General features: G+C 33.6%; 1 long non-coding RNA gene across 1 annotated transcript in view; it reads left to right on the top strand.

Moving 5' to 3' along the window:
* LOC137642662 (uncharacterized) overlaps positions 1 to 12,500 on the top strand; it is a 661,414-nt gene that overhangs the window by 444,634 nt on the left and 204,280 nt on the right. The window contains exon 3 of the long non-coding RNA XR_011044837.1: positions 286 to 317. This is a non-coding gene — a long non-coding RNA (uncharacterized lncRNA). The remainder of the gene's footprint in view (positions 1 to 285; positions 318 to 12,500) is intronic.

Below are 12,500 nucleotides of genomic sequence, written 5' to 3'. Positions count from 1 at the left end.
TACCGCTTCATTGCGTTCGCAAAGTCAGTGCGTGGAAATTTCCATAATTGGTCGATAACCAGTTTACCAGATTGGCCAGTCCTGCATGTCAACTAAATCTCTAACTTTCCTTTTCCCAAATAAGTTCCAGTTGGCCGTTAGTTAGAGAGTTCCAAGAACATTCATATTATATTTCATTTCTCTTTCCTTTTAATTCGATATAGCTGCCTTGGAAGTTACACCGGAAAAAAAAATGTTTGATGTCCAAATGATTAAGATATTAATAATCTTATGCTTTTATTTTAGGTCTTCGCCCGTGCCCATCGATGCAGTGATAGGTAAGTGTTACTCAGATGTTCATTGTAGACAGTTCCTCTTTGAGTCCGTACTTTCGTTTTATAATAATTGAGTAACAGGTACACGTACTCATTAGATTTCACGCCGAGTTCAGTATTTTGAGTCGGCCATAACCCTTGTACTCCAGAATAAACTTTTAGGAACATTATTTTTCTCAGCTTTTGTGATGAAAATATCTAATATTCGTGTAATAGTCCTAGATGAGTCACATTTTTTATCATTTATACCAAATGCGAAGCAAAAAAAAAAAGGGGGGAAAATTTGTTCTTATTCCACGAATGACACGCGAAATTAAAAGTTTTCCAATAAATCCAAGCTAGTATGATTGCAAGGGAATGTAAAGAATAATTTATTTATTTTTCATTCGTCCTATTATTGTTTTTCTTAGGTTTTAAGAAGATCGGTTTTTCGACTGCATGAGAATGTTAATTCATTTAACATGGCTATATAATTTAAACATTTCTTAGTAATAGAAACTGTAAAAGGTGATCATTTGATCTCGGAAGATTTTACCGTGTAGCATATGTATATATTACTACTTCATTCTGTTGTTATGTATGCTTCATTGGAGAGCCTCTTTTTAATGATCGTCAGTGCTTGAAGGAATTTACCTTAAATCTGAGACTTGCAGTGACGTTTCTTATTGTTTGTAGAATGTTCATTTCGTTTAAGTTGACGTCATTCTGTTAAATTACCTCTGTATTCCTCTGGATTCTCATCACTTCATATTATAAAAAAAGAAAAAAATCTCTATGATTTTTCTGTTAATTGATTATTTATTAAGATTTGTGCTGAATACCATATTAACAGTAGAATTCTCTTGAATTGGAGGACACTAACTGGCAACTAGTAACGATGGTGAGCCCAGATCAACTAGATTTCTCATGCTTACAGTACATTTTATTTTTAGATTTTTGTATAAATGAATAATTATAATTAACATACTAGGAATATTAATAAACATGCATTGGGGAAAATATATTGGGATTACCAGACCTAAGCATTTAATTTAATGCGAGTTTTACGTGGCTTGTAATGAAACGTAGATAATTATAAGATGACTGAAATGATGTCGCATACTTATTCATTCATGTCTGGTGTACAAGTCCCGGGGAACATGTTGTAAAGCTCATTGCTGTTGATGCATTCCTATAATTCATGTTCCGCAAATTCGTGTTTCTATTTGCGCTCTTATGCTTTTGTTGCGTTCTTGTTTAAATCTGGTGGGCTCACTGGTGTTCTTTTTCTTTTCGAGAGTGTAGATTCTTGTTATCGTTTTATTAGGTTCTTTGACTTTTATCCTTGAGTACCCTCGTATTCTTACTCCTTACCTTGTTTTTTTTATTGTTGTTGCTGTTGACCATGTAGAGGCGCATGCGCATGTCTTTGCGAGTGTAATAAATCCGCCGAGGAGAAGATGAAAAACCGCCCCTATAAATCTACGTGTTTTGGGGAGTTCTCTCCCTCTCACCCGCCCCTCTATACATCACAGAAGTAATCCACTAAAACGATGGAATTATGCAAAAATGTCTAATCTCTTGGCCTCCCCCAAATGATTCATTCATTCCTCATTCATTCCGCGGATGACGAGTGGGATTATTTAGTGAGAAAAACTTAATGTATAGACGTGAATATAATGAATGACACGGCAAGGTGATGTGACGTTTTATGAGAGGAGCGAGGGAACGCCGGCCGGGTGAACATATTAAAAATATATACATATATCGTGGAGGGATGGTGCGCTTTGGTATGCTGAAAATGAAATGACCAACGCTAAAGGTTTAACGGCTGTGGTGATCGAGTCAGTTTTTTATTAAATGGGAAGGGTTTATCGGGTTTAGAGGTCCTCGCTCTGCTGAGGAATTAAGACTATAAGAATTAGGAGGAACAGATTATATGAGATTGTGGTACAAATTAAATATATTTCATCCAAATGACCTCAAACTTATGTTCGCCCAAATCAGAGGTAAGTCATCATAATAGATTTCCCCTCAGAGAGCACTTGGCAATGCTAAGGCGTTCTCATATGGTAAATCGTGTACAGAAGTAATACTCTGCAAGTCGCTTTCAAAGTTATACCGTTTCGTAATTTATATATATATATATATATATATATATATAAATATATATATATATTGTATATATATATATATATATATATATATATATTGTATATATACACAATATATATATGTATATATATATATATATATATATATATATATTATATGTACAGTATATGTGTCTATATATATATATATATATATATATATATATATATATATATATATATATATATGTATATATATATATATATACATAGATATGTAGATATAAATATATCTTTTTTCTAAGCGTTACGGGAAATCAGAGTACAGATATTAATTGTTTCTCTCTCTCTCTCTCTCTCTCTCTCTCTCTCTCTCTCTCTCTCTCTCTCTCTCTCTCTCTCTCTCTCTCTCTCCATACACCTGATTGCTGTAACATCCTTATTCGTCTCCCATCTAGTCAGAATTCTGCTTTTCCTCATTTCCTTCCATCCTTCTTTCCTTCATCCTCCTTTTCCCTTGTTCTTTACTCTCACATTTTTCCAGTATTATTTTAGAATTTCATTTTTATTGTACGTAATATCCACCTTATCCTTTAATGATTTTATATTTCTTTTTTCTTTTATCCTGTCTACATTTCTTCTTTTATTGTTTTCTTGTATTTTATGTAAGAAGAATAATCATGTGAGCCCTTTCTTGGCAGTTTCATTTCTTCCTATGCCTAAAACTTAACCAGGTTCAAAGAAAAATGTGCTGAGTATTGTGCCAAATACTTATTATAGATGTCAAATCATCTTCTTTCCCATTTTTCCTTTTTTAATGTCAGTATTTCAAATGTTTCATGACAACCCAGCAATCCGAAAAAATACAGGTTAATCATCTATATATATTACTGTTGAAGTGTAATGTTCATTCGTATCTAGTAAGTAACCTTTTAAGTGTCCCTAGGCAACATGCCCTTCTTTCTCTGAATTTATTTAAAACTGATAATAATAATTCCAGTTTTTACGTAATTTATTTTAACCATCATTAGAAGCAGTGTATTTTTCTTGTTTACAGCGTACATAGATATCCATAACAATGGTTGTCCTGTAAAATTTAATCAAACAACCGGATTATAGTCCCATAGATTCTACTAATTAATATATGTAAGGCTGTTAGATAACTCTAACCAGAAGCCTTGTTAGCAAGATATCCCGGCTGTTGCACTACACCCCTCTGCTTATCGGTCACTAACGATCCAATTATACTGCATATTTCTGTTTTCTTTTAGCATAGTATCTACCCAGCCCCCTTATCCAGTAGTGTCCAACAATTTCTGCTCTATTTTTGCGTGCCTTTGTCTTTTATTAAATACTCATCTTGTTTAATCTGGGTTAATGGGCGTGTTAAAACTTCTCCTCATTTGTGCTGAACGGATTTACACTGAAGTAACGCAGATAATCGGATATTTTTATACTTCGTTAAGAAAGCCGATGTGGTAACGTCCTTGACTGGTGAATGACAGATTGGGGTTCGAATCCCGCTCATACTCGTTTGTTTCTTTAGTCGCTGCATCCTCACCATCCTTGCGAGCTAATGATGGGGCGTTTGGGTGAGCCTATAGGTCTATCTGCTGAGTCATCAGCAGCCATTACCGGGCCCTCCTTCGTCCCAGCTTGGGTGGAGAGGTGCGTGGGCGCTGATCATATGTAATATGGTCAGTCTCTAGGGCATTGACCTGCTTGATAGGGCAATGTCACTGTACCTAGCCTCTGCTCTTCATGAGCAGCGGCTTTTAAACCTTTAGACTTTTAAAGAAAAGGATGTATCGAGAAATAAGCTGGAATTACTCATCCAAAATTGACATTCTCTGTTGCAACTATAATAGTAGGTTGGCCAAGTCACCAGCCACCCGTTGAGATACTACCGCTAGAGAGTTATGGGGTCTTTGACTGGCCAGACAGTTCTACATTGGATCCTTCTCTCTGGTTACGGTTCATTTTTCATTTTATCCATTCACCGAATAGTCTGGCCTATTCTTTACATATTCTCCTCTGTCCTCATACACCTGACAACACTGAGATTACCAAACAATTCTTCTCTCAAGTGATTAACTACTGCACTGTAATTGTTCAGTAGCCTCTTTCCTCTTGGTAAGGGTAGAAGAGACTCTTTAGCTATGGTAAGCAGCTCTAAGGAGAAGGGCACTCCAAAATCAAACCATTGTTCTCTAGTCTTGGGTAGTGCCATAGCCTCTGTACCATGGCCTTCTACTGTGTTGTTGTAGAGTTCTCTTGCTTAAGGGTATACTCGGGCACACGATCTCATTTTTCTTCCTCCGGTGTTGAAGTTTTTATAGTTTATTTAGGAAATTTTTATTGCAATGTTATTGTTCTTAAAATAATCTATTTTTCCTTGTTTATTTTCCTCACTGAACTGTTTTCCATGTTGGAGCCCCTGGGCTTATAGCATCCTGCTTTTCCAACTAGGGTTATAGTAGGGTGATAATAATTTTTATGTTCACTCCATTGATTAGCATTCATTTCTTTCTGTTGTTGTGGCATCTTTGATATTTGTGTAAATGAATTGTCTGATTGACATTTAAACCGACGAAAAGTGTAGACATTCCTTTCTTCTAAATTACAGAAGGAGATTTTATTGGATTTTTTAATAAGAATCGCCACTACTATAAAGCAACCCTGACCATTATAGTATTTAGAAATCTCTATATACTGTGATCAAAATTCCGAAAAATTTGGCTTTGGCTATTGTTGGTATAAACATTTAAAAAAATTATCTGAATTGGTATTCAGAAATACCCGAATTTTAAATCTGGTGCGCATAATTGTGGGTCATCAATTAATTTAGATGTGATAATGTTCACAAGCTAAAAGGTTGAAAGGTAGATTTGGATCATATTGGAAAGGTGTTCCGAGCACTTTTATGACAGTTAAGATGCCAATCCTGTTAGGAAATGAAGGCTGCATAATGAAAAGGATGTTAATTGCGTATGGGATACTAAAAGGGAAAATAATTATAAATTGAGGCTAAAATGCATGAAGAGAATAATGATCTTAATAATAACTGGATTAATACAGACAAGATGATATTGCGGGCGTGGATGTACATATGTAAAGTAAGTGCATAATTATGTCCTACTGGATATGTCGTAATGAGAAAGAGAGCAGAAGTTTATTTTGATTCATATTTTAGGCTAAGATGAAGATCTATATCTCAAGTATATATAACCAATAATAGTATGAAACAACACGTAATAATCTTTAGATATGCTGTGAACCAATTCCAGGAGAGCATTAGGTTTTGAAAAAGAAATAGGGTGGCTAAATTAGTAATCTCTCTCTCTCTCTCTCTCTCTCTCTCTCTCTCTCTCTCTCTCTCTCTCTCTCTCTTTACGGGTATGACCACGTTCGTCCAGTCAGAGCCAACTACTTCCCGTGTCTGGAGGTGATTAATGGATCTAATTTAATTCCAATCTACCGGTTGTGCGAGTTTGTCTTTTTATCATGTAGATGGGACATAAATCATTCCTCATGAGGCTGAGGTATTAACGTGCTGATGGATTGAATTGCGGGACATTATTGTCTTGCGTGGGGTGCTCTCTCTCTCTCTCTCTCTCTCTCTCTCTCTCTCTCTCTCTCTCTCTCTCTCTCTCTCTCTCTCATATGAATAGATAAATATATACATGTAAACATTCAAACACATGAATTACTGGGCTATTTTCCCTGTTGGAGCCCCTGGGCTTATGGCATCTTGCTTTTCCAACAAGGGTTGTAGCTTAGCAAATAATAGTAATAATAATAATAATAATAATAATAATCAGGTCTTCAGCTGCTGAATCTTATCTTAATTTGTTGGACAGAAACTCGCGTTCTATTAAATGTCTTATTCTTGATCGCAATATTAATCTCTGGCACCGTCGTTGGTTTTTTTTTTTTTTTTCTTTTTTCCTGCATAAGATTTTCTTAATTTTTACCTTGCTTTGCATTGGGATCTTCCTAGACTGTACCATCTTGTACGAAGTATTGTACTAGGTATGCAGTTAGTTCTAACAGTCTTGTCTTCTCCATCAGAAGGCTCGATACTACACAGTATTCTAAAAGTTTTATTATTGCTGTGATTAGATTGTGAAATTATCTTTTTCAGCATGCACTTGAATCGGTGGAACTTGAGAAATTCAAACATACTGCGTTTCTAGCTTCGATTTTAGCTGAGCTACCATTATAAATATCTATATATATATATATATATATATATATATATATATATATATACATATGTATATGTATATATATATTTATATATATATATGTATATTTACATGTATATATATATATACACACACACACACACACACATATATATATATATATACACATATCCATATTTATAGATAAAGACTATACATATGTGTATCTGTACATATATGTATATAGATTTATATTTTTTTATTATAAATGGATATGCATAGTATATACAGCACACACATACACACATATATACAGTATATATATATATATATATATATATATATATATATATATATATATATATATATATGTGTGTGTGTGTGTGTGTGTGTGTGTGTGTGTGTGTGTACAGATAGATAGATAGATTGATTGGTAGATATTTTGAAATTTTACGAAAGTTATAAGTTATAAGTGGTTAGTTGAATTACACCCGGCTAATTCATTAATAATATCAGACAGGATACAGGAGTGGTCTAATTTCCTGCTGCCAAATTTTCTCCTTATGGTGTCGTACATCACCAGACGCTCAAATGATTATCTTAATTAATGGGTGTTAGAGAGACCCACATTATTTGCGAGGCTGGAAATGAAAAATAAGGTTTGGCTTTGCGGAATCAGGAAGATGTATCGCCGGTAGAGATAAATGGTAAAGGGCATCTTACAGACCCGTGGCCAAATGTGTGTGAGATTTAATCATTTGAAATCGGGCACGCAATTTAATTAATTATTTGTATAAATTTTTTTCAGGAATTGACGCTATAACAAAAATCGAAACCTGGCTAGGAATGTAATTAATTATTTTTAGGAAATCAAAAATGATTTTTCGGAATTAACGCTATAACTAGAATTGAATTATGGTACAGGTCTAATTTATCATTTGTAGAAAAAAAAATATTTTCAGGTATTAACACTATGAACCTAATTGATTATTCGTAGGATATAAAAAAATTATTTTCAGGTATTAACACTTTAAAAATATTTAAATCTGGCTTGGAATCTTATTAACTATTTATAGGAAATCAAAATTTATTTTCAGGTATTATCATTATAAAAATATTTAAATACGGCACGGAATCTAATTAATTATTCGTAGGAATTCAAAAACTATTTTCAGGTATTACCACTAAAATTATTTAAATCTGGCACGGAATCTAAATTCGTAGGAAATCAAAAATTATTTTCAGGTATTAACACTATAAAAATATTTAATTCCAGCACGGAATCTAATTAATTATTCGTAGGAAATCAAAAATTATTCTCAGCATTAACACGATAAAAATATTTAAATTCGGCACGGAATTTAATTATTCGTAGGAAATCAAAAATTATTTTCAGGTATTAACACTATAAAAATATTTAATTCTAGCACGGAATCTAATTAATTATTCGTAGGAAATCAAAAATTATTTTCAGATATTAACAATATAAAAATATATAAATCGGACACGGAATATAATTAATTTTTCGTAGGAAATCAAAATTTATTTTCTGGCATTAACACTATAAAAATATTTAAATCTGACATGGAATGTAATTAATTATTCGTAGGAAATCAAACATCTTTCTTTTAGTTATTGACACTAAAAATATTTAAACCTGGCCCGGAATCTCATTCATAGGAAATTTTAAATTATTTTCAGCATATTGTTATCTAAACTTTTCAAATTATCCATCCAAGAGGTAACGGGAAAGTATGATTAAAAGTTGGCAAACATCCAAACACAAAATTTCTTTAAATCATAAAACATCTCATAAAAATCAGTGTTCGAAGCAACATTCTTAAGCTACTGGATCCCTTGTCATCAGGAGTGTCAATTGTTCTAGGCCAAAATCTCTCTTAAGTCCCCCAACCAATAAATAGTTTTAGGCCTATAGCTATCCAAGGCCCTAAGTCGTTATCTGGACAGTTCGCAAATCTTTTCTTACGGATGTTGAGAATTCTCTTTCTTGGTAAGGGATTTTCTTTTATTATCTTTTATCCTCTTTTATTGGTCTCTCTTTTATATTTTATTAAAAGGATGCCAGTAGTGTTTCTCTTCTTCGTTGTTATATGAAGTTCCTTTTTGTTTATTGTCATTTTCGGTTTGTCTAGGTTTAGTTATAGTTTAGGAATAGATGAACCTTGACCTACGTAAAGTGCTAATGGACCTAGACAATTTATATAACCAAAATTTAACAAAATTTAAATCTCTGGAAAGCTGTAAATATTTATTAATTGTATCTTTAGTAAGCGAATTCAACATACAATCTTCCAGCGTTTTCTTTTTCGTTATTTTGAGTTTTTGATCTGCTTTTTTTTTCACTTATATATGAGTGTGATTTATCCTTTTGTCTATTGAAACGATGTATTACGGATAACTTCTTTCAACGGGCTATTTTATCAGCAATCTGAGGGAACGTTCCAGCCCTTACGTCCTTCACGATTATTATTATTATTATTATTATTATTATTATTATTATTATTATTATTATTATTATTATTATTATTATTATTATTATTGTTGTTGTTGTTGTTGTTGTTGTTATTGTTGTTTTTACTAGCTAAGCTACAATCCTAGGTGGAAAAGCAGGATGTTATAAACCAAAAAGCTAAAACAGGGAAAAATATCCCAGTGAGGAAAGGAAACAAGCGGATAGATAAACTATAAGAGAAGCAATGATTAATTGATATAAAATATTTTATGAACGGTAACAACATTAAAATAAATATATAAACTATAAAAGCTTAGAAAAATAAGAGGAAAGTAAATAAGAAAGAATAGTGTGCCTAAGTGTGCCGCCAAGCAAGAGAACGTCATCTCAATTCCAGGTATTAATTCCTTTGGCAAAGCGATGTGGTAGCAATGTCATTATATCATTGTAAATTATGTTCAATTCGTTTGCATACCAACAGCCTGTATGGATTAGTCGTTGGGGACCCCATAGTACAGTAATTCAGTCAGTCAATATCTATGGTACCCCAGGGAATACGTTGCATAGCACCTCGATGAATTCTCGTCACTAACATAATGTCTTTTCAAGGAGTCGGGCTTTGTAGCTAATGCACAATATTTCAGTGGAGTAAGAACGTTCTACCATATAATTACTGCCGTCGCTTCTTGAGAGCCAAGATATCATATTCAAGCAATTTTCTAAATTGTTATCTGTAATTATACTCCGATTACAACGCATTTTCAGAGCTTTCGTAATTTATGTAGTGAATACCCCATAGAGAATTAAAATCTTAAATGGTGAATAAATAACTTTTTTTATTCCAGATTAGAAAATACACTAGGACGGGTAGCACCGTTCCCTCTTGGGGGATTATAGGTATGAGAGAGAGAGAGAGAGAGAGAGAGAGAGAGAGAGAGAGAGAGAGAGAGAGAGAGAGAGAGAGGTTTGTATAATGTAATTCATTGTGCCTGTTGCATCTGAATTGATCACCACCACCATCATTATCATCTCCTTCTACGCCTGTTTACACAAATATCATCGGTTAGATTTTGCCAGTCGTCTCATTGACTGACTAATTAATCACGTTTTGACAATTATAAACCGTTATATGGGACAAAAGATGAAAAAGAATTTCACGTCCTTGCGGTTGGCTCTGGATTACATTGGCAAATGTCATCCATTTTTTCTTATAAAGAGAGGCTAACCTCATATCCGGAAGATGACGAAGAAAGCAGTATTTGGCAAAGTGGTATCTGTTAAATACTTTAGTCAAATGGTAAGTTGATTTTGTCTGATTAACTCCTGTCTATGCAGCCACCCGTGTTCCATTCTAATTATTACATGATAAGCAAAGTTATTTCATTACATGCTATATTTCTATGACACACTGGATTTGAGATGATATTTTTGCTTATAGAGCCATGCGTATTTCTGACTTGCAATATTGTTTGTCACAATATTTTCTACATCTGAGACTACTTATCAGCTCGTATTTCTAACATTCTTCGTCTTGACGAAAGTTAGTCAATCTCGAATCTTTTATTCAATGTAATCTCAGCCTGTTTATTGATGTTTGTTAATTAACTAATTGCTAGCTCTATGTAAACTAACGATTAAGCTTAAAATCAGGTAAAGTACGACTGTGTACTTTCTTGATTTTTAGAATTGTACAACTTACATATGCAAATAATATATGCGATTTTAAATAAGCTCAGTACCAAATCGTGAATGCATTAGCACATAAACTTGAACATTTTAAAATGCAGGGAGAGAGAGAGAGAAGGGGAGGAATTTAAAATCTTCTTTATCAAGAGCATAAGAGTGGTGGGTTGCTGAATAAAAACAAACTTTCCTCGCCATAAATCTGCGGGAAGTATGCAAAGCAGAAGAAAGAGCCATCCATCCAGAAATGTCTCTTACCCTTTTTATGGCCTTTTCTGTCAGCTTTCCTATCTGAACGGGAATAATTTACACCGATAGGCCTATGTTCTTTTGGTGATTGCCTGTGTCTATGTCACCACCTAATTTCTAAAAGTGTCATCCTAAGACCCTAGCCACCCCCCACCCCCCACCCTGAAGACTCTATACCTTCCCCTAAGATAGCTCCTTAAAGTACGTACATTAAGAAAATAGGATATGTCAGTACCAGCTGTCAAATACAAGTAAGTTTTTCCCTCGGTCCTATCTCGGGAATAATGAGTCGCGTTGATAACACGAATGGATCGCCGCTTAAGAGCGCCAGATACGGACGGAGTCGAAGCATGTCGATGACTTTAGGCTGACATCGGCGACGCCTTTATTAATGCCCGTGTCATTTCTCCCCTTCCTTCGTTGCCATATCCCCTTCCCTCTTCCCCTCCCTACCCTTCTCTAGCCTCCGTTAAGCAAGAGCTTTCATCTAGATGCCGCACTTCCCTCCATAAGACATTATGTGACTTATCGTAATCTGTGTGTGTGTTTTAAGAAAATGTTTAGCCCAAAAAATATTTTACCCTGTTACCGTAAACTTGGTTTGCACACGTTGGTTGATGATATCTGGATCGCTTGAATTTACGGATTCAAAACTAATTTCCGTCTCAATCTTAGAGATGTAATTCATAAATTGACTTTCTTTTTTTAAAAGCCATTTTTAGAAAGTTTGGAAGCCCGATTCATACTGCCAATAGTTCCTGAAAAGCTGTTTAGAATTATAGCATTTAGAATATCTAAATAAAGTAGTCGATATTGTAATTATCGTGTACTCCACAATCATTTGATTTAAAAAAGAAATCTCAAACTGGGTTTAATTTACGTGTAACTACCAAAACCTTTCCTTGATTTAAATAACTAAATATCTCTGGTGTTCGAACTTTAAATGTAGAAGAATCATTTCATATTTTGATAACAGATTTTCATATCTATTTAGCATAATCTAACATTCACAATTTCCTGTTCAAAACTCGTATGAATCAAGATCGTATTGCTCCTTTTTAATTTCATTCACCAACATAAAAACCTCTTTCGTAGAATGGTCTTTTAGAAGATTTCCTATTCTCATTTTAAAATGACCCACAAATTAACTAAATATATCCTCATATATGCATAGATGTGCAGCAGATTTATTAAAGAATTACGAAGTAACACCAACTTACTAGGAAATATTTATTTTAATGTTACTGTTCTTAAAATATGATATTTTTCCTTGTTTCCTTTCCTCACTGGGTTATTTTCCCTGTTGGAGCCCCTGGGCTTATAGCATCCTCCTTTTCTAACTAGGGTTGTAGCTGAGCAAGTAATAATAATAATAATAATAATAATAATAATAATAATAATAATAATAATAATAATAATGATAATGACACTATCTGCCATGGACTGTTAATAAACAGGGCAAAACCCATTCCATGGTTGAACAAGAAGCCGCAACAAAATTATATACTTGGTAAATAATTAA

The sequence above is a fragment of the Palaemon carinicauda genome, chromosome 1 (assembly GCF_036898095.1).
Source record: "Palaemon carinicauda isolate YSFRI2023 chromosome 1, ASM3689809v2, whole genome shotgun sequence".
In the NCBI taxonomy this organism is placed as follows: Eukaryota; Metazoa; Arthropoda; class Malacostraca; order Decapoda; family Palaemonidae; genus Palaemon; species Palaemon carinicauda.
This window is presented reverse-complemented; position numbering and strand designations above follow the sequence as displayed.